Source organism: Vicia villosa, linkage group LG3 (assembly GCF_029867415.1).
Source record: "Vicia villosa cultivar HV-30 ecotype Madison, WI linkage group LG3, Vvil1.0, whole genome shotgun sequence".
NCBI lineage: Eukaryota > Viridiplantae > Streptophyta > Magnoliopsida > Fabales > Fabaceae > Vicia > Vicia villosa.
The window spans coordinates 148,431,945-148,452,773 of NC_081182.1; positions in this window are offsets into that span (position 1 = coordinate 148,431,945).

Sequence of the window (20,829 nt, forward strand, 5' to 3'; positions counted from 1 at the left end):
ATTGTGGAAGGCCGGTAATATCCGAAAGAAAAATGTAGACTCTGACGTATCAGTAGAACATGTCATGCAGGTGATTAACTAGATCTATCCCATTTTTGGTTCTCTGACCTCATGCTCGTGACTTTGGACCTTTGAACCTATGTGTTACCATGTTTGTGTTACCATGTTTGTGTTACCATGTATGCGTTACCATGTTCGCGTTACCCTGTTTGCGTTACCATGTTTGTTTCACCATGTTTGAATATGTGGCATCCACGCATCCATGCATTCATACATTCATTAAAAAACTCATCTTTTTCCATAAAAAACATGATTTTTCCAAAAAAAATTTAGAATTTTCTTTGCAAACATTATAGGATTAAGTTATGGAAAAAAGGTATACCAAAAAGTACGGTTTCAAAGCGCCTGATGTAGAAAGACTGATAGAGTTAGCATCTTCTGTACAAGATCCTTCTAATTTTAGGAAAAGTTATGGAAAGCTTTTGCCTATTTTGAACACTCATGTTGATGAAGGACTTCTCAAAACTCTGGTTCAGTTCTATGATCCCGTCTACCGGTGTTTCACCTTTCCAGACTACCAGTTGGTACCGACCTTGGAAGAATATGCCAATCTTTTGGGTATCCCTGTGTCTGACAAAATACCCTTCAATGGTTTGGAAGCCATTCCTAAGTCACACGTCATTGCAGCAAGTACCCATTTAAAAAAATCTGAAGTAGAGAGTAATTGGACTACCAAAGGAAACCTCCCGGGTTTAACCTCACACTTCCTGATAAAGAAAGCCTTTGATTTCATCGAAACTGGTAGCATGATAGCTTTTGAAGCTATACTAGCCTTGCTCATCTATGGGTTGGTTCTGTTTCCCAATGTCGACAACTTTGTTGATATCAATGCCATAAAAATCTTTCTAATTGGAAATCCTGTTCCGACTTTACTTGGTGACATGTATTTCTCTGTCCATCATAGGAATCGCCAAGGCGGTGGAATCATTGTATGTTGTGCACCTTTGTTGTTCAAATGGATTGTTTCACACTTACCTGAGTCTCCTATTTTCACAGAAAACCGAGAAGGTTTGCGTTGGCCTCGAAGACTTATGTCTCTTACTAATAATGATATTCATTGGTATACCTTGACTCGTTGTGGTACAGAGACCATTGAAAGTTGTGGAGAGTTCGCCAACGTACCCCTCATTGGCACACAAGGAGGAATTAACTACAATCCGGTCCTGGCCCGACGACAACTCGGGTATGCAAATTCAGTTAAACCTGCTGGTCCCTCAGTGGAAGGATACTTTTACCGAGAAGGGGATAATCCTCAAAGGTTGAAAGCAAGAATGGTGAGAGCCTGGTACGACGTCCGATGGAAAGAAAAAGGTGAGGAAAGAAATTGCATTGCCATGGACGCCTACACCTGCTGGGTAAAGAAAAGAGCAAAGGAGTTCCAAATGCCTTATGCTTATGAAAAACCCATGTTTCCTGCCGTATCTCAACGACCCAACATTCCCACTATAGCGGAATACCAAGACACTTTGGCTAAAATGAGAACAGAAAAAGATGCTTGGGAAGAAAAGTTTCGTAGCACTGAGGTGGAAAATAGAAAGTTGAAGAAAAGAGTGAAAGATCACGAAGAAACTCTCTATTATCAAGATGGATGGCTCATGAGTAAAGATGAAAAGATTCGCCAGAAAGACGCTGCAATCAAGCGGTACATCAAAGAAAGCAAGAAAAATCTGGAAGGCTCAACAAGCAACGCTCCGACTCCTGATGATTGGAAGAATGTTGTTAACAAGCTGAGAGCTGAAAAGGCCGAATTGAAAGCTCACTATGGGAAAGAAATCATGAACCTCAAGCTGCACAATGCATTTGGTTCTTCGTCTGATGAAGATGCTTAGGATTTGTTTAGCTTTTTATTTATCATTTGCTTTTGTAAGGAGCTACGCTCCAATGTTGTAACATTTCCCATTATTGCAATAAAAAAAAAAGAATGAATAAAAGATTTGTTTGTGTACAAATGTTTGCAAGGAAATAATCTTTAAAATATTTGGAAAAAATCATAAACTTTTTTTTGCATACATCATTCTGCATATCGAGTCTGTTGTATAGAGTCTCATCTTTTGGATCTTTCTCCAATAGATCGTCAAGCTGTCGCGTCTCAAAGTTTCTCAACCACGCTCGCAATCAGATCACAGATACAATACTCGTTCAAGCAGAAGAAGAGTAATGGAACACTCTGAACAAGAGAATATTGAGCTTCGTGGTACAGTGACTACCCTTCAGGAAAAGTTGGAAAGTCTCACTACTCTGGTTGACTCCTTAATGGCCGCACGGAATCAGCCGCCGCCACCCAACAGCCAAGCAGCGGTAACATCTGAAGTCACTACTCCAGTTTCTACAGTTGCATTCAGTATTCCATCTTTCTCCATGCCAGAAGGCTGGGGCCCGCCTTTCAGTTTTGGTACAGGTTTCCGCCATAATTTCTCTGGGGTTCAAACAGCTACAACTGAAGCACCTGCTGCACAGGGTTCGGCGTTTATTCCACATTCAGGGGTAACTTTTTCCCAAATCACTATGGCACTTTCTCAACCCACTATGACAGTTCCGACCCCTACGGTTCACACTGTTCCTTATGGTGACAATGAGATTTATCATGATCAAGGTGATAGCACAAATCCGCGTAATCTTGTGGAAGATCTCCAAGAGCAATTTAACAAGATTCAATTGGAAGTCAAGGCTATTCGTGGGAAAGATTTGTTTGGAAAGAATGCCCAGGAGCTATGTTTGGTTCCCAGTGTACAGATACCTGCTAAATTTAAGGTCCCTGACTTTGAGAAGTACAAAGGTAGTTCTTGTCCACAAAGCCATCTTGTGATGTATGCCAGGAAGATGTCTACTTATGCAGATAATCATCAATTGCTTATCCATTACTTTCAAGACAGTTTGACTGGTGCCGCACTGAAGTGGTACACAAGCTTGGATAGCACTAATATTCGAACATTCAATGACCTAGGTGAGGCCTTTGTCCGACAATACAAGTATAACTCGGATATGGCTCCAGACAGAGATCAGCTTCGGTCCATGGCTCAGAAAGACCATGAAGCTTTCAAAGAGTATGCCCAACGATGGAGAGAAACTGCTGCTCAGATTAATCCACCATTAAAAGAGAAAGAGATGACAAAGATCTTCTTGAATACTCTCAGTCCTTTTTATTATGAACGCATGATTGCTAGTGCTCCAAGTGATTTCACCGAAATGGTAAACATGGGGATGCGTCTAGAAGAAGGAGTCCGAACCGGACGTCTGACTAAAGAAGGTGGATCTTCGAGTGGAACCAAAAAGTTTGGAAGTGGTTTCCCAAAGAAGAAAGAACAAAGTGTTGACATGGTATCCCAAGGGAGGCCAAGAGGAAACGTCAATCGTCAGCGACAGGTTGCTGCTATCGCACCAGCCGTTAATACCGCACCGAATCTGGGGTTTACTCCTCAATTTCAACAACAACAGCCTCGACAACAGGCTCAGCAGCTTAACAATAATCAGAATCGTGTACAAAGAGCTCCACAGTTTGATCCGATTCCAATGACCTACACAAAGTTGTACCCTGCTTTGATTGAAAGAGGTCTTGTTCAAACTAAAGCACCACCACCAGTACCTGAGAAACTCCCATGGTGGTACAAAGCTGAGGTCTCATGCCCTTATCATCAAGGAGCACCTGGCCATGATCTCGAGCATTGCATAGCTTTGAAATATGAAGTTCAGAGGTTGGTTAGATCTAATCTCCTCTCTTTCAGAAATTTGAATCCTAATGTGCAAGCAAATCCGCTGCCCAATCATGGAGGACATGTTGTAAACATGGTGTATGGATGTCCTGGCCAATACCGAGTCTATAATATCAACTTCTCAAGAGCAGATTTGGTACAAATGCACGCCACTCTTTGTCGGGGGCAGAATTTTCGCCAGCATCAATACGGTTCCTGTAGAATATGTTGTGTGGATCCTCACGGATGTTCGATTGTGAGAAGAGATCTCCAAGTTTTGCTAGATAATGGTACTATTGAGATCTACAGAAATAGGGATGAAAATGAAGTTAACATGATAGGATGTTATCCGCATGAGCTTTTAGTCTCAGATATCAACTCGGAAATGCCTACAGTTAACGTCATCGTTCCTCATTTCAACATGCCTGAGCGCATGGAAGTTACTTACAATGAGCCGAAGGTTCCTATTGCTCCTTTAATCATTTGTCTACCTGGACCTGTTCCTTATGACTCTGACAAGGCAGTTCCATACAACTACAATGCTACAATGATAAAGAATGGACAAGAAGTTCCTTTACCTACTCTCTCATCCGTTGTAAACATTGTTGATGTAAGTCGTGTAACAAGAAGTGGACGTGTGTATACTCCACTACCTCCAAAGCAGCCTGTTGCTCCTGTAACTGGGCAAAATCCTGTTGGTACACCAGTGGGGAATCCTGTGGAAACTCCTGTCAGTAATACGAACACTGATGTTGGTCAATCTAATGGAACCAATGTCAATCCTGATTTTGATGAAATTTTGAAGCTTATCAAAAGAAGTGAATACAAGATTGTGGATCAGCTTATGCAGACTCCTTCGAAGATCTCAATACTTTCATTGCTTTTAAACTCAGAAGCCCACAGGGAAGCCCTGATGAAGGTCTTGGATCAAGCTTTTGTAGATCATGATGTGACTGTTGATCATTTTGATGGGATAATAGCCAACATAACAGCTTGTAACAATTTAAGCTTCTGTGATGAAGAACTCCCCGAGGAGGGTAAAAATCACAATCTTGCTTTGCACATTTCTATGAACTGTCAGTCAGACTCTTTGTCCAATGTGTTGGTAGACACCGGATCTTCCTTGAATGTGATGCCAAAGACGACTCTTGCTCGCTTGTCTTACCAAGGAATGCCTATGAAGTTCAGTGGTGTAGTAGTCAAAGCATTTGATGGATCGCGAAAATCTGTTATCGGCGAAGTCAATCTTCCCATGACAATTGGCCCACATACATTTCAAATTGCCTTCCAGGTCATGGACATTCAAGCTGCTTATAGCTGCCTGTTAGGACGACCATGGATCCATGAAGCAGGGGCAGTAACTTCTACGCTCCATCAAAAGTTAAAGTTTGTAACAAATGGAAAATTGGTAACAATAAGTGGAGAGCAAGCCTTGATGGTGAGCCATTTATCCAATTTCTCTTTCATAAGTGCTGATGATGTGGAAGGAACGCAGTTCCAAGGTCTCTCTTTAGAAGACGAATCTTCCAAGAAGAAAGCATCGATCTCTTCTTACAAAGAGGCGGTAAAAGTAGTGAAAGATGGAACTACCACTGGCTGGGGGCAAGTTGTGATCCCGACCAAGAATGAAACTAGAGCAGGTCTCGGATGTTCACCAACATTCTCAAACTGCACCAAGAAGGATGAAACCCTTCGTCCGATCAAAGAAACATTCATCAGTGGAGGATTCCTTAACCCAATTCCTCAAGAGGTTAATGTCCTTATCGAAGAATGTATCGAAGAAGGTCTCTCCGATGATGAAGAAGAATGGAAATGTTATCTCAATGACTCGGGATATATATCTCAGGAAGAACCATACCCTCCTTCAGAGAAACCCAAAGGCAAAGAAACTGAGCCTGTTCCTGCAGAAATCTGGGACACCTTGGGACAACCAAGTGGAAAATTTGATTATATGGTGAAATATACTGCACCTGAAAGTTACAAGATTGCGATTGAGGATATCCAACCAACTGGATGGGGAGATTCCTTTGAACATAATAGTCAACCAGAAGAGGCTTACCAATACTGTCAATTTTCTCAGCAGCCTGAAATTACTGAAGATTTCGGATTTAATGCATCTGCCAAGGTTTATAATCCTGAAGATGGTTATTATCACATAAATGCCATTTTTGAAGATGAAGGGGAAGATGGTCCCGCAACTGACTCGGAAAGTGTCGCTGACAATGAGTCTCTTCATCCTGAAGACTGGGAAATACATCCTGAAAATTCTGAAGATTGTGACTCGTCTTATGCTCTTCAAGAGGTGGAAGAAGACCGTTTCAACTCTACAAAGAACAAGGTTGACAAACCAGGACCTTCAAATCCTGCCCGACCAGCGGTCAATGTCAATACTGAAGATAATTCTGAGGAGAATTTTCCTGAATACATAATACACAGAGGAGTTCGTTGCTACTGGAAGGCTGTCGACGTTCCAAATGTTGTTCGCCGCTCAAAGTAATCACCTCGCTGTTATTTTGACCTCCTGCCTTGCCCAAAGCAGAGAGATGTTTTATAGGGCTTTGCTTTTAAATGTTCCGCCCAAATAACTTTGTGTATAGGGCTTTGTTTTAAAAGTTTCCCTCTTTGTCCTGCCCAAGACAAATGAGTTTGTGTTTAGGGCTTTGTTTCAAAAATGAATCATAAATAAAGTGTCATTTTGAATTCCCTACATTATATGTTTTATTTTTGCTTTTTCTGGAAATGGTAATCCTAAAAAACCAAAATAAAAAAAAAAAAAAAAAAAAAAAAAACTTTTTCAAAAAAAATCTGCATACACTCCTGCATTCATAAATTTTCTGAAATAAATATAAATCACATGTGCAGATTTACTATTGATAAACCCATTGAATGCAATAACCCTATGCCCTCTCCCAACTTTGAGTTTCCTGTGTTCGAAGCCGAAGAAGAGGAAGAAGAGGAGATCCCGGACGAGATCTCTCGATTACTTAAGCACGAGGAAAGAGCCATTCTGCCTCACAAAGAGCCTTTAGAAAAGATCAACTTGGGTTCTGAAGAAGACAAAAAAGAAGTGACCATTGGATCGCTGCTTGATACTGATGTCAAGAGTAAGTTGACAGACCTTCTCAAAGAATATGTTGACGTGTTTGCCTGGTCCTACCAAGACATGCCTGGGTTGGATACCAATATTGTTCAGCATTACTTGCCATTGAAGCCAGAATGTCCGCCAGTTAAGCAGAAATTGCGAAGGACTCACCCTGATATGGCTAACAAGATCAAAGTGGAAGTTCAAAAACAGCTCGACGCAGGTTTTCTTGTCACCTCTGAGTATCCTCAATGGTTGGCCAACATAGTGCCAGTTCCGAAGAAAGATGGCAAAGTCAGAATGTGTGTTGACTACCGTGACTTGAACAAGGCCAGTCCAAAAGATGACTTTCCATTACCGCATATCGACATGCTGGTTGATAACACTGCTAAGTTCAACGTCTTTTCCTTCATGGACGGGTTCTCCGGTTATAATCAGATCAAGATGGCTCCTGAAGATATGGAGAAGACATCTTTCATCACCCCATGGGGTACCTTTTGCTACAAAGTGATGCCGTTTGGATTGAAGAATGCAGGCGCAACTTACCAAAGGGCAATGACTACTCTCTTCCATGACATGATGCATAAAGAAATTGAAGTTTATGTGGACGACATGATAGCCAAGTCCAGCACAGAAGAAGAACATATTGAATACCTTTTGAAGTTGTTTCAAAGATTAAGGAAATACCAGCTTCGCTTGAATCCTAACAAATGTACTTTTGGGGTTAGATCTGGAAAACTCTTGGGTTTCATTGTCAGCCAAAGAGGTATTGAAGTAGATCCCGACAAAGTCAGAGCTATTCAAGAGATGCCTGCACCAAAGACTGAAAAGCAAGTAAGAGGATTTCTCGGACGATTGAACTATATCTCCAGATTTATCTCTCAAATGACTGCTACTTGTGGGCCGATTTTCAAGCTTCTCCGCAAAGATCAAGGGGTTGTATGGACTGAAGATTGCCAGAAAGCGTTCGACAGTATCAAAGAGTACCTGTTAGAACCACCAATATTGATTCCTCCAGTTGAAGGAAGACCATTAATCATGTACCTTACCGTGTTAGAAGAATCCATGGGTTGTATGCTTGGACAGCAAGATGAAACCGGTAAGAAGGAGCATGCCATCTATTACCTGAGTAAGAAATTCACAGATTGTGAGTCTCGTTACTCCATGCTCGAAAAAACATGTTGTGCTTTGGCTTGGGCTTCAAAACGTCTCCGCCAGTACATGATCAACAATACTACTTGGTTAATCTCCAAAATGGATCCGATCAAGTACGTCTTTGAAAAGCCTGCCTTAACAGGAAGGATTGCCCGATGGCAAATGCTGTTATCCGAATATGACATTGAATACCGTGCTCAAAAAGCAGTCAAAGGAAGCATTCTCGCCGATCACTTGGCGCATCAACCAATTAATGAATATCAATCTCTCAAGTTTGACTTTCCTGATGAAGATGTCTTGTACTTGAAAATGAAAGATTGTGACGAACCATTACCTGAAGAAGGTCCTGAGCCTGGATCAAGATGGGGCCTAATTTTCGATGGAGCAGTAAACGCTTTTGGCAATGGAATTGGGGCAATCATCATCACTCCCAAGGGTACTCATATCCCATTCTCCGCCAGACTGCTATTTGATTGTACCAACAACATCGCAGAATACGAAGCTTGTATCATGGGTCTCGAAGAAGCCATTGACTTAAGGATCAAGATCCTAGACATATATGGAGATTCAGCCCTTGTGATCAACCAAATCAAAGACAAATGGGAAACTTACCACCCTGGCTTGATTCCTTACAGAGATTATGCAAGACGTCTGTTGACTTTCTTCAACAAGGTTGAATTGCATCATATACCTCGAGATCAGAATCGAATGGCAGACGCCTTGGCTACTCTATCTTCCATGTTCAAAGTCAGTCACTGGAATGATGTGCCTAAAGTCAGAATCACGCGCCTTGAAAGGCCCGCCTATGTGTTTGCAACTGAAGCAGTCATCGATGATAAACCGTGGTTTCACGACATCAAACGCTTCCTTCAAACTCAAGAGTACCCGCTTGGGGCATCAAACAAAGATAAGAAAACTCTAAGGAGACTTTCTGGCAGTTTCTTCCTGAACGGAGATGTGCTATACAAAAGAAACTTCGACATGATTTTGCTCAGATGCGTGGACAGACACGAAGCAGACATGTTAATGCATGAAGTGCATGAAGGGTCCTTTGGAACTCATTCAAACGGGCATGCAATGTCCAAGAAGATCTTAAGAGCAGGATACTATTGGTTGACAATGGAATCTGACTGTTATAAACACGTGAAGAGATGTCACAAGTGCCAGATCTATGCAGATAAGATCCATGTGCCACTGACTCTACTCAACGTTCTCTCATCTCCATGGCCTTTCTCCATGTGGGGTATTGACATGATTGGAATGATCGAGCCGAAAGCTTCAAACGGTCATCGTTTCATCTTGGTAGCCATTGATTACTTCACCAAATGGGTCGAAGCAGCATCTTACGCCAATGTTACAAGACAAGTGGTTGTGAGGTTTATCAAGAATAACATCATTTGCCGATATGGTGTTCCCAGCAAGATCATTACTGACAATGGTTCAAACTTGAACAACAAGACGATGAAAGAATTATGTGAGGAATTCAAGATTGAGCATCATAATTCTTCTCCTTACAGACCAAAAATGAACGGCGCTGTTGAAGCTGCTAACAAGAACATTAAGAAGATTGTCCAGAAAATGGTCGTCACTTACAAAGACTGGCATGAAATGCTGCCATTTGCTTTACATGGGTACCGTACTTCAGTGCGTACTTCAACAGGGGCAACTCCCTTTTCTCTAGTATACGGCATGGAAGCTGTGCTCCCCGTAGAAGTTGAAATCCCATCAATGAGAGTCCTCATGGAAACCAAGTTATCAGAGGCTGAATGGTGTCAAAACAGATACGATCAGTTGAACTTAATCGAAGAGAAACGTATGACTGCTCTATGCCATGGACAGTTATACCAAGCAAGGATGAAACAAGCCTTCAACAAAAAGGTTCGACCTCGTGAATTTCAAGAAGGCGACCTCGTGCTTAAAAAGATCTTGTCTTTTCAACCAGATTCTAGGGGCAAATGGTCTCCTAATTACGAAGGCCCGTATGTTGTCAAAAGAACATTTTCTGGCGGCGCCATGACTCTTGCGACCATGGATGGTGATGAACTCCCACATCCTGTGAATGCTGATGCAGTCAAGAAATACTTTGTCTAAAAAATACAAAAGAACAGCTCGGTAAGTCGAAAACCCGCAAAGGGCGACTTAGGCAAAAATGAGCGTCTCGGTGGACTGAAAACCCGAAAGGGCGGTCCAGGCAAAAATTAGAGACAATAAACAGAAAAAATGCATCCTGGTAGATTGAAAACCTGAAAGGGCAATCTAGGCAAAAATTAGGGATTAATGACAAAGTAACTGCATCAGTCCATACTTCGTCATCTGAGGAGTCTTTTTCATCAAAGGATCTTCAATCAAATCATTGTCAATCTGAAGCGACAAGCACAGTTGGAACTCAAATTTGTTGGGGGGAATAGTGGTTATTGCTTTCAATGTAGCCTTTTCCGCATAATTACCATTTCCAACTTTTGTAAATACTCCATGGAATCACGCCTTTAGCTGCTTACCATCCTATTAAATAAATTTGAGCCTTGTGCACATTTGTTTGCAATCTTTAATTTCTTTCAGCTTGCAAAATGACGCTTTAATTGTGTTATTCACCTTTGAAACAAAAAAAAAGAAAAAAATAAGTTTTAAATGAATTTACTTTTCTTTTTCAAAATAAAAGCGAAATTTTCCTTTGAGTTGTGAACAACGGAAGGAGCATCAGCAGTCGTCTCCACAGGATGAACAAAAGGATTCTCCCTGAAAAATTGTTGAGACAACGGTATTCTTGTCCCAGAAAAGAATTCTTGAAGCAATTATCCCTCGAGGTAAAGAAGCTCTTCTATACCCAGTGAAGAAGCTCTTTTATCCCCAGTGAAGAAGCTCTTTTATCCCCAGTGAAGAAGATTTTCCATCTCCAGTGAGGAGGTTCTTCCATCTCAATAAGGAAAAATGCTTATCTTCCCCAGAGAAGTTTAAAGCACGCAACACCATTCATCACCTGTGTTATCTACACCGTGTTGAAGAACATTTGCCAAGTATCTGGTTGTATTGCGACGTCGGTCCTTCTCCAGTATATACTCCTCTGTCTGTCAGTATTGTCAGTATGCATGCTACATTCTTGACATTCATCATTCATACATATTTGCATCGTTTATGCATTCTTGCATTTTTCAATACTTACTTGTTTAGGATATATTTATCCTCAAAAAGAAAAAAAAGAAAAAAAAGAAAAGAGAAAAAAAGAAAGAAAAAGAAACAGATATGGGCGTGTCATCTCTCCAAGTAGGTCGTCACCCATAAGCAGAAAGAACATCTTCTTTCTCCAGTTCCCCACTGAGATCATTCCTCGTGGAAGAAGGTTGCTTTAGTTTCTCCTCTCAAAACAAAGGAGAAAATCCCCATTCGAGTTCATTCCTCATGGGTACAAAGTCTTGTTTGACTGTTTCTTTCCAATTCATTCTTGGTTAGAACCTTGTCTTTACCAGAAATTCAAATTCCGATTCCTCAAATAGAGTCGTGAAAAACAGACAATAAGCAATAGCCTCATCATCCGAGCAGTTTATGTCTCTTCCAAAAGATTTTCCTCTCAAGGAAATCAAACATGAAGACCATTTGACGATCAGGGCCTTATTACTGTTCACAAGGCTGAATATCCAGTAATTTCCCTAACAAAGTCTCCAGGATCATTTTATCACTCGGCTGATAATTGTTCATGTCTTCAAACCCGCTATCACAAGGCTGGTAGTCGGTAACCTTTTGTTCTAGTTATATTATTTAACATGTCTATCACAAGGCTGATAGTCGGTAATATTAACCGAACCTTTGAAACTCTTTTTACCATGTCAAGTCTGTCACAATGCTGATAGTCGGTAATACGGTTTCACACCTTTCACCTTCGCATTATTAAACAAGTCTATCCCCATGCTGATAGTCGATAATGTTGATAGGTAAGCTTTTCTTACAAAGCTATCATTCCCAGGCGAAGCATACACTTGCTTTCCCAATAAAACGGATTCTCTTCCTAGAACGGATTGAGACATCCTTCCCGATCTCTTTTCCCCAGCGGAGTCAGTTCTTGATATTCCCTCGGTAAAGATATCCTTGCATCATTCGCAATTTTGGTATCTTAGGTCCAAAATTCGCGTCTTCTGATATTTAAGTCTCTTCCACCCTATCAAAACGAAGATTTTCAATCTTCATGTCTCAGGTTGAAGAAACTTAAATAGGGGCATCTGTCATACCCCAATTTTTGACCTAAGATACCACCTCATATCATTGCATATGCATCATTTGCATCTCTAACAAATTGCACAGCTTGTGTTTGTTACTTGTGCTCAGCAGGGTTTAATCAAGAAATCACTCATCAGTACAAGTACAAATCAATTAGGGTTTTGTTCTCCCTCCATCTCAAATGAATTATCTTCATCAACAATCAACATTTGGTCCTCAGAGATTCATTTCAACAAGCTCAAAGGCTCTGAACCAACCAGTTAGGGTTTGACTGAAGATAGCATACTCCTGACTTTTGCTCAGGATTTGACCTAATGGCTGGGGACATGACCTCAAGACCCCAAGCACATCATTTTGACCTAATCCATTGGCTCAAGACATCTCCTACACAAGGATTGATCAACAGTGAAATTTCAAATCATCAGATTAGGGTTTTGAACTATCAGGGACTAAAAATCAGGGATCACATTTGGGAAATCTTAAAAATCCCCAGGGAGTCAATCAAAGGTTTCAATCATCTTCAAATAATACCTATGACAATATCCCATGGAAATTGCATCTCAATTCAAGATTCACAGTCATCAATTTCATCAAGTCGACAATTAAGGTTTTTTGACCTAATTCACTTGACAACTGACTTTTTAATCAGGACATGGTGCCACAACTCAAATCATGGCTCAATATCCTCTAATGCTTCAATGTGATTCATTCATACCATTCATTTGGTGAGGGTAGCCTGTTTCATTTGAAATCTCCAGAAACGCGATTCGATTGAAAAAGTCAACTGTACAAGAACACCATTGACTTTTGAGGAATTTTGGTCAACCATGACTTTTGAAGTTTTAAATCATCAATATATAATATGAGAAGTCATTTGATCAAGAAAAATCAAGAAAATCAATCAAGAATCAAAAAGTCAAAAGTTTGACTTTTCATACTTAGAAAAATTTCTAAGTGTTTTTTCATGGTTTTTTTCCAAACTTTGCAAGGGAATAACTCAAAATTTCACCTACAAACTGAAAAAAACTTCCAACATGAAAGTTGTAGATTTTGATCCAATAAACAACTTTGACACATATAAAATTTTTCCATAAGATTAACCATTTAAGAGATATGGTGCTTCAAAGTTGGTATCTTATGAAAATTTCACTTAAAACTTCATTTTCTTCAAAGTTCATGGAACTTTTTCACCCATTTCCTTAAGAGACTTGAAGAAACTTTCAACTAGGGTTTTGAAGTGTGTAATATGAGCTTTCCAAAATGTCCAAGAGCATGAAAAAATTTGAAGTGTAGCTATGGTTTTGAATTTTGCCATTAGTGAACTTTTCACTTGAAATTTCAAGTCATTTTGCCAAAGTTATGAGCCAAATTGCCAAATGGACCAAGTAATGATGCATAGATGCAATAATTGGAGATATTTTTCTGATTTGAGATCAGAATGGAAGAGGATAAGAAGCTAGAGTTTTAACCATGGTTTAGTCACTTTTAACCATGTGCATTAAATGTAAAGATTCCATTTTATCTTCAAATGCCAAATCACCAATTCTTGATCAACTTGCAAAGCTTTGTATTCAGAAACCTTGGCCTATAAATAGAGGTCCTTACCTCATTCAAATTCACACCAAAACCTCACAAAAGATAGGTTTCTCTCTTCTTTCTTGAATTACAAGTTTCATAAAGTTTCAAAGAGGAGAAAATGCAAGTTCCATCCCTTGCAAGTTCTGACCAAAGTGATGCTTCCCACAAACCATAAACATCACATATGATGTGTTTGAACCATCCATACACCCCAAAAACACCTAAAACTCAAAATCACTACCTCACTTTCCAAATATGCATAACATGAGACTTATCATGCCAAATTTTATTTAAGCTCATTTCTGACCAAGTTAATCATCCAAACACCATCCATGTACCATATATGAACTATCCCAATCATCATCCATGATCTGAAACATCAAAATCATCAAATTCGATCCTCACACCATAGCTCTGCAGATCGGGTGCCACAAACTGATCAAGAGGTTTTCAGTTCATTCCAAGACTTCAAACATGTTCCATAAGGTCCACTGAAGGTGTTCAGATCAAGAAGCAACATCTGGAATCCCTCATTTGCAGAATTCGATTTCCAGTTTTGACATTTTTAAGGTAAGCTCTCTTGAACTTCAAACTCTATCATACATGCATCATAAATGAAAAACTGCCATACCATCTTGTTTCTGCACATGCATGGATCATTAACCCTCAATCAATTGCCAATTATCTTGCACAAACACGATTTCAGATTGAATTAGGGAATTAGGGTTCTTCGTGTTCATCAGAAAATTAATGATCTTAGAGTGAAAATAAATGAAATTAAATGATACCATCATGTTCCTTGTGGAAAATCGAGCAAGATAGGCTATTCACTTGATCAAAACAATCCAGTTTTCAGAATTTTCAAATTCAAATTAGGGTTGTGTTCTTGGCGCCATATTTTTGAAACTGAAATTTGGAAATCATCTCAAAATATATTTTAATTCGTTGCAAGTATTAACAGACCACGCGCGTGGTCCAGTTGGCTAAGTTTTTGGATAATAACCTCAAGGTCACGAGTTCAACACTCCTAGGGGCCAAACCATTTTTTTTTACACTGTTTTTTCTTCATTTTTTTTAACAACTTTAATTAATTATTTAACCAATGAAATTAATTCATTTTTCATTCATTTTTTACACACTTTTTGTTTAACACATATATTTTAAGAATATCAAAAAAAATCATCAAAAAATATTTATTTGATACATTTTTTAATAGTTTTAAAATGACTTGTTTTTAAGTAATTTTAATACTTTTAAATATTATTTTTCATTTGATTTTCAAAGTTAATCACTTGTAAATATTTTTTGAAGCAAACCCTAATCATCTAAGTGTTAATTGAGGATAATCTTTTGTTTATCTTGATTAAATTGACTTCTTTCAAAATTCAAATCGTTTTAAAACGAGCAATCGCGTTTCTTTTAAAAAAAAAACGATAAACCATTTCTTTTTGAAACTACTGATTAAATCTTTTTAATTGATCAATTGATTTTCAAAACGAAGTGGGGCCTCTCGAATATTAGAGAGTGTAAGTCCCATTTCTTTTCCTTTTGTACAGTTTTTTTTTTAAAACAATAAAACTTCTTCAAAATAAAATCTTTTCAAAACAGTTTTCAAATCATTTTCAAAACAACCAAACTTCAAAGAAACAAATTTTTCAATATACCACGGGCCTCCATGTAGGTATAAGTCCCAAGCCCCTTTTGTACATACCCATTCCAGTACATGAAATTAGGTATTTCATTGTACGCCTTTCTGTACATACACTTTTTGTACATACACTTTTGTGTACATACACATTTTTGTACATACCTCGATCAGTTTGACTTTTTAACTTTGAATAACAAACCAAAAATGAAGGTTTTCTTTAAATCTTCCCAAAAATACCATGGGCCTCCATGTAGGTATAAGTCCCGAGCCCCTTTGTAAATACCTGTTTACATAGCTTTGAATAAATTCAAGTGGACTTCTCCCCGAGTGTGAGTCCCGAACCCCTGTGTATACAAATGGATCATGCTTACAGGTATATTTCCTTCATAAACTCCATTATATACACACACTCTGTCATATATATATAACTGTTCATATTTGTTCATGTACTTGTTCATGTTTGTTCGTACTTGTTCATACTTGTGATTGTGTTATATATGCTTATTCAACTTAGTACAACACTAGGTTCCCCATAGCCTCCTATTGGGCTTCGTGCAAAGAATCTCCACTAGTTTAGGTTAGGACATAGAGTATGGTTTCCCGGTGAAATCGCTCTAAGAGCTCAAACCAACTATACCATGCCTCCCCTTGGGCTTTGTACAAACGAGTTACCCTCCCATAGCCTCCTCTTGGGCTTACAATGCAAGGACCCTGGATTTTCCCTCCCATAGCCTCCTCTTGGGCTTACAATGCAAGGACCCTGGATTGTCCCTCCCATAGCCTCCTCTTGGGCTTACAATGCAAGGACCCTCAGATAGCCTCCTCTTGGGCTTCGTACAAGGACCCACGGGCTTCTTATAAGCATCCCCAATATCCAAATCAAATACCCTAGGAGATTAGACATTTTTCATCTCTATGCTAGGAGTATCTCTTCTATATCATCACAAACAATCAATCAATCAAAATCAAACTTTTTGCCACAAGGCTGGCTAATCAATCAAACTGTTTTACCACCGTACTGGATGATTAATCAAAGTTTTTGTCACAAGGCTGACTTCATTGAAACTTTTGCCACAAGGCTGGCTGATTAATCAAAGTTTTTGTCACAAGGCTGACTTCATTGAAACTTTTGCCACATGGCTGGTTAAACAAAAACATCTTTATCATTCTAAGCACCCTAAGTGGCATGGCCCCGGGCTTATAATGAAAAGATTTTCAAACAAAAAAACAGATGTATGTGATGATATAGATTAGATACATCGAACATTTAGACGACATTTGTCTATTTTCCTTTGCTTCCACTAGCATAAGTGGGAACTACGATTGCTCTGACTTTCTCAACATCCCTTTGAGAATACGTAGGCACAAGGTCGATCCTTGGCGAGCAAAACAAAACAAAAAAAACCATTCAAACCTTAGCACCCGTAGACCCCGAGCTACAGATGCTCTGATTCCCTTTAAGGGATATGTATGCAGAGGATCGCGATGATCTTTGCGAGCATAATCAAACAAACACCTTAGGTCCCACCTATTTCACAAGAACCTCTCAACAAGATGGAATGAAAAACAAAGCAAAGAAACCTATAGAGTACTATAGATACGTTGGGTGCTAATACCTTCCCTTCGTATAACCAACCCTCTTACCCAAGATCTCCCCCCACTTTTAGATTATTGCAGCTTTTTTCCTTTTCCTCCTTTGGAAATAATAAAAAGTTTGGTCGATACAAAAGAAAAATCATTTTTTATGAGCACTCGAGCCCAAAGAAGGCATCAGGTGTCTCATCCACAAAAAGAGGAACAAAACGATTTTTCGCCCGCGACAGACGCGGCGCGAACTGGCGATTTCACAGACTTTCAGGTCTGCGTCAGATCCTGCGATCTCACCCAATTTGAGTCCAAAACTGACTCTAAACATCACATACATGCAGTTAATCATCAATTGCATCATTATTCATCATCACACATCAAAACAACACATAATCAACCAATAATCCATGCAATTTTCATCAATTCATAACCTCCCTAAACCCAACATATGATCCAATTGACTCAACAACATCCCTAATCAATATTATTATCTAAGAACACGATAATAGATGATAACCGGAGAGTCCCCCCTTACCTTAGCCAAGAGTTCTTGATTGGTCTCTCCCTCCATTGCTCCTCTTCACGTATCAGCTTTCCAATCCCTCATCTCCTCTGCTCTGCTTTTCATGTTCCTTTCTCTTATTCCCAATTCTTATTATTTTATAAAATAAACTTTAATTGGAATAAAACCTTTACTAACATAACACCCCCTCATTCCTTAACATCACACATGGCCCAACATCATAAACCATCCTCTTCCAATTAAATCCCACAAACCACATATAATTCTAATTATTAATTAAATTTCCATTTAAATTAAAAATTAAAATATACGGGTGTTACAACTCTCCCCCACTAAAAGAGTTTTCGTCCTCGAAAACATACCTCAAGTAACCAGCTCGTATAAGAGTCCTTCACCTGACTCTCCAGCTCCCAATTAACATTACCATCGGTCAATCCTTAAAATCCATCTGACATAACCAACAGGAAACATGTTTCATACATTCAAATCCCAGTTCTTACGTCGCATTTGACTATCCAAAAGTATACCACTCGCTATAGCTCCAAAAGGTTAACAACAACAGAACATTGAGGTACAACCTATACAATACGCTCAACAACCGAGTAATACAATTACACAATTTATAGTATGATCACACTTGATCAACAATGCAGTAATGGATCCCTTCTACCGAACATACCAACCTTAGACACGCTCTTCCATCTGAGCGACAAGGTAATACTTGCACTTTTCACCAACCGCTTCCTTCAAGAAACTCAATACACATATTCCCATACCATTAAATTCCAATTATCTGACTCCTCTCAAGTCACACCATCAATTATCCAACACGTTAAATTCCGCTTTTTCGCTCTACTCTAATTACTCATCACAATCATCTATACCAAATAGATTTCTGAGTTTCACCCGATTCCGACTCTCTTTACTCATTCGTCCAAGAATCATTTCTCAGCATTCATGGTACCACTTAGCAATATTTACTCGCACTCCAAAAATGAATTCATGAGTTACTACATCTATTAAAACATCCTAACCATCGGAATAAGTACACATAAGTAATTATAATCACGCTCATCAGCCTCAATACGCCATTTCTTACAAAACAACTCAAATTGAGTTTCGCATCTTTTCTAAGAATTAAATCAATTTCATCCTTCATAGGGTATAATTCCTCATTATATCTAGAATCTACAATAACCCCTTAACAACAACACAAAATTATTACAACGTCATATAGCATCAACTCTTCGTTTTAATTTCGCCGAATACATACTCGTTAACTACGTACAACCTTAATAACATATTCATCATCTCGGCAATTATGCAAAAGAGTTATAATTCTTCGACAAGACATCCTTACATCCACTGGATTCTAAATCCAACATATAGATCAAGACATATTCTCTATGTAGGCTTCAGACATATTAATTCCTTACTTCCCGCGAGTAGTACTCATAACACTACTCCACATCACACTTTCGCTGCGCGACTCTGATTACCCGTCTTAAGTCATCATCCACCATGTTGCACTCTTTCATATTCACTTCATCATAAGTTCACACAACATAGTGAGTGATTATTCTCACGGCTTAGTATTCATCACATCTTAAACCATTAAGGTAACAAAACAAGCTTATCTCTTCTATATGATTCCATCTACTACCAACAAGAGATTTAGGGTGATCAAGTCCTAAATTTGTCAATATTAGTTGAAAATCATATTTAAGCATAAACCGTCGTTACTACATAATAGTGTCCCTTTCCGAGTTTGCACCCAAACTCATTAACATCGTCATAGTCCAATAATTCACTACAGTGTCCTTCTAGAATATCCTTCTGAAGCTCAAAACATCAGTTACACAAATCCAATCACTCAACCTCATTACATCGTTTTCGTCGATTCTGAATTCACCGCCTTTACTTTGGTAATTCAAAGTCAACCTATCGATCAACTCAACATCATCTTTCTGACCTTCTCTAATCTCGTCAAGAATACCACTAGTCATCTTCTAGCATACTCAATCTAACACTATTAGGAGTGCCTTCACATACTAACTCAAGTCTCTAAATTGTCCAATTAAATCCAACTCATTCATCATTAGCACCGACATTTTAAAGACTCCTTACGCAACACAATAGCACAACATTTTCCTCATTAGGATGGTAATTCAAACCAAAATCCTAAATCTAAAAAAAAAATACTCTAACCATCTCTACTGCCTCATATTAAGCCCCTTTCTGACCAAAGAGGTACTTCAACTCTTATGATCACTAAACACTTCGAATCCTGAACCATACAACTAACCTGCAAGACCAAGACCACATTCATAACTCGTGGTTTTAATCCAAATTCCATGACATCTTTCGTGCCCAAATATCATCCCACTCGACATCTCAACAAAGTCTTCCTCTCATTCAATAGGTGTCATAAATCCTCTAAAATTCTTCTTTTATACTTATCGTTACTTTGCCACCACAAATACGATTCCAAGAGTTCTAAAGTTTATTCCATCTTTACTATTAATTCACTTCTCATTAAAATCCATCGGTACTCAAGTCATCTTTATCACCGAACATCTCGTCAACTTATTCATCGACAACATATTCTACTCGATTTTTGTTTCAAACAATCGCGGTAGTAGGCATTCTTATTCGACAAGTTTCACGCTTCCTTAACCGACTTCAGACTATCTCCTCAAAGGATCAACCTACTGTATTTATAACCCTCCCATAAGGTATAACATAATCTCTCCTCTTCGTAGGTTCAAACGGCACATTAATCCGACACTCGGAACTCATGATATGAATTTTCCAGTCATTGCCCTAAAAATGCAACACCGACATCATGCAGCGACACTCTATACGATATATCCAAAACTTCTCAATTGGTAAATTCAATTATTAAAATTACTCCTCAAAAAACCTTCTAATTATTCTTTCAATCCATTCAACACTGACACTGACATCCCGTGCAGTACCAATAAACAAGTCTAGTTATAAGAACAAGAGCAACCGCAACTTCACCTCTTTCCAACGTCATCCTGTCAGAATTAATCATCTTACAGCTGTTGCAACCATTTTTATAACAAAGTTCATCTCGTTAGCTTTCCGAAGCTTCAAACGGAACTCAATTCGGGTGTCCAGAACTCCAGTTATGAATTTTCGAAGTTCCGCAGCTATTCAGCAATTTTCCTGCGTTTTGCTTACGAAAATCTCTCTCCAAAACTCATTCTCTTCAACTCTATCACCTTCCAAACAGCCCCTTATCGTATCTCTTCACTTCCAAACATTCTTATGA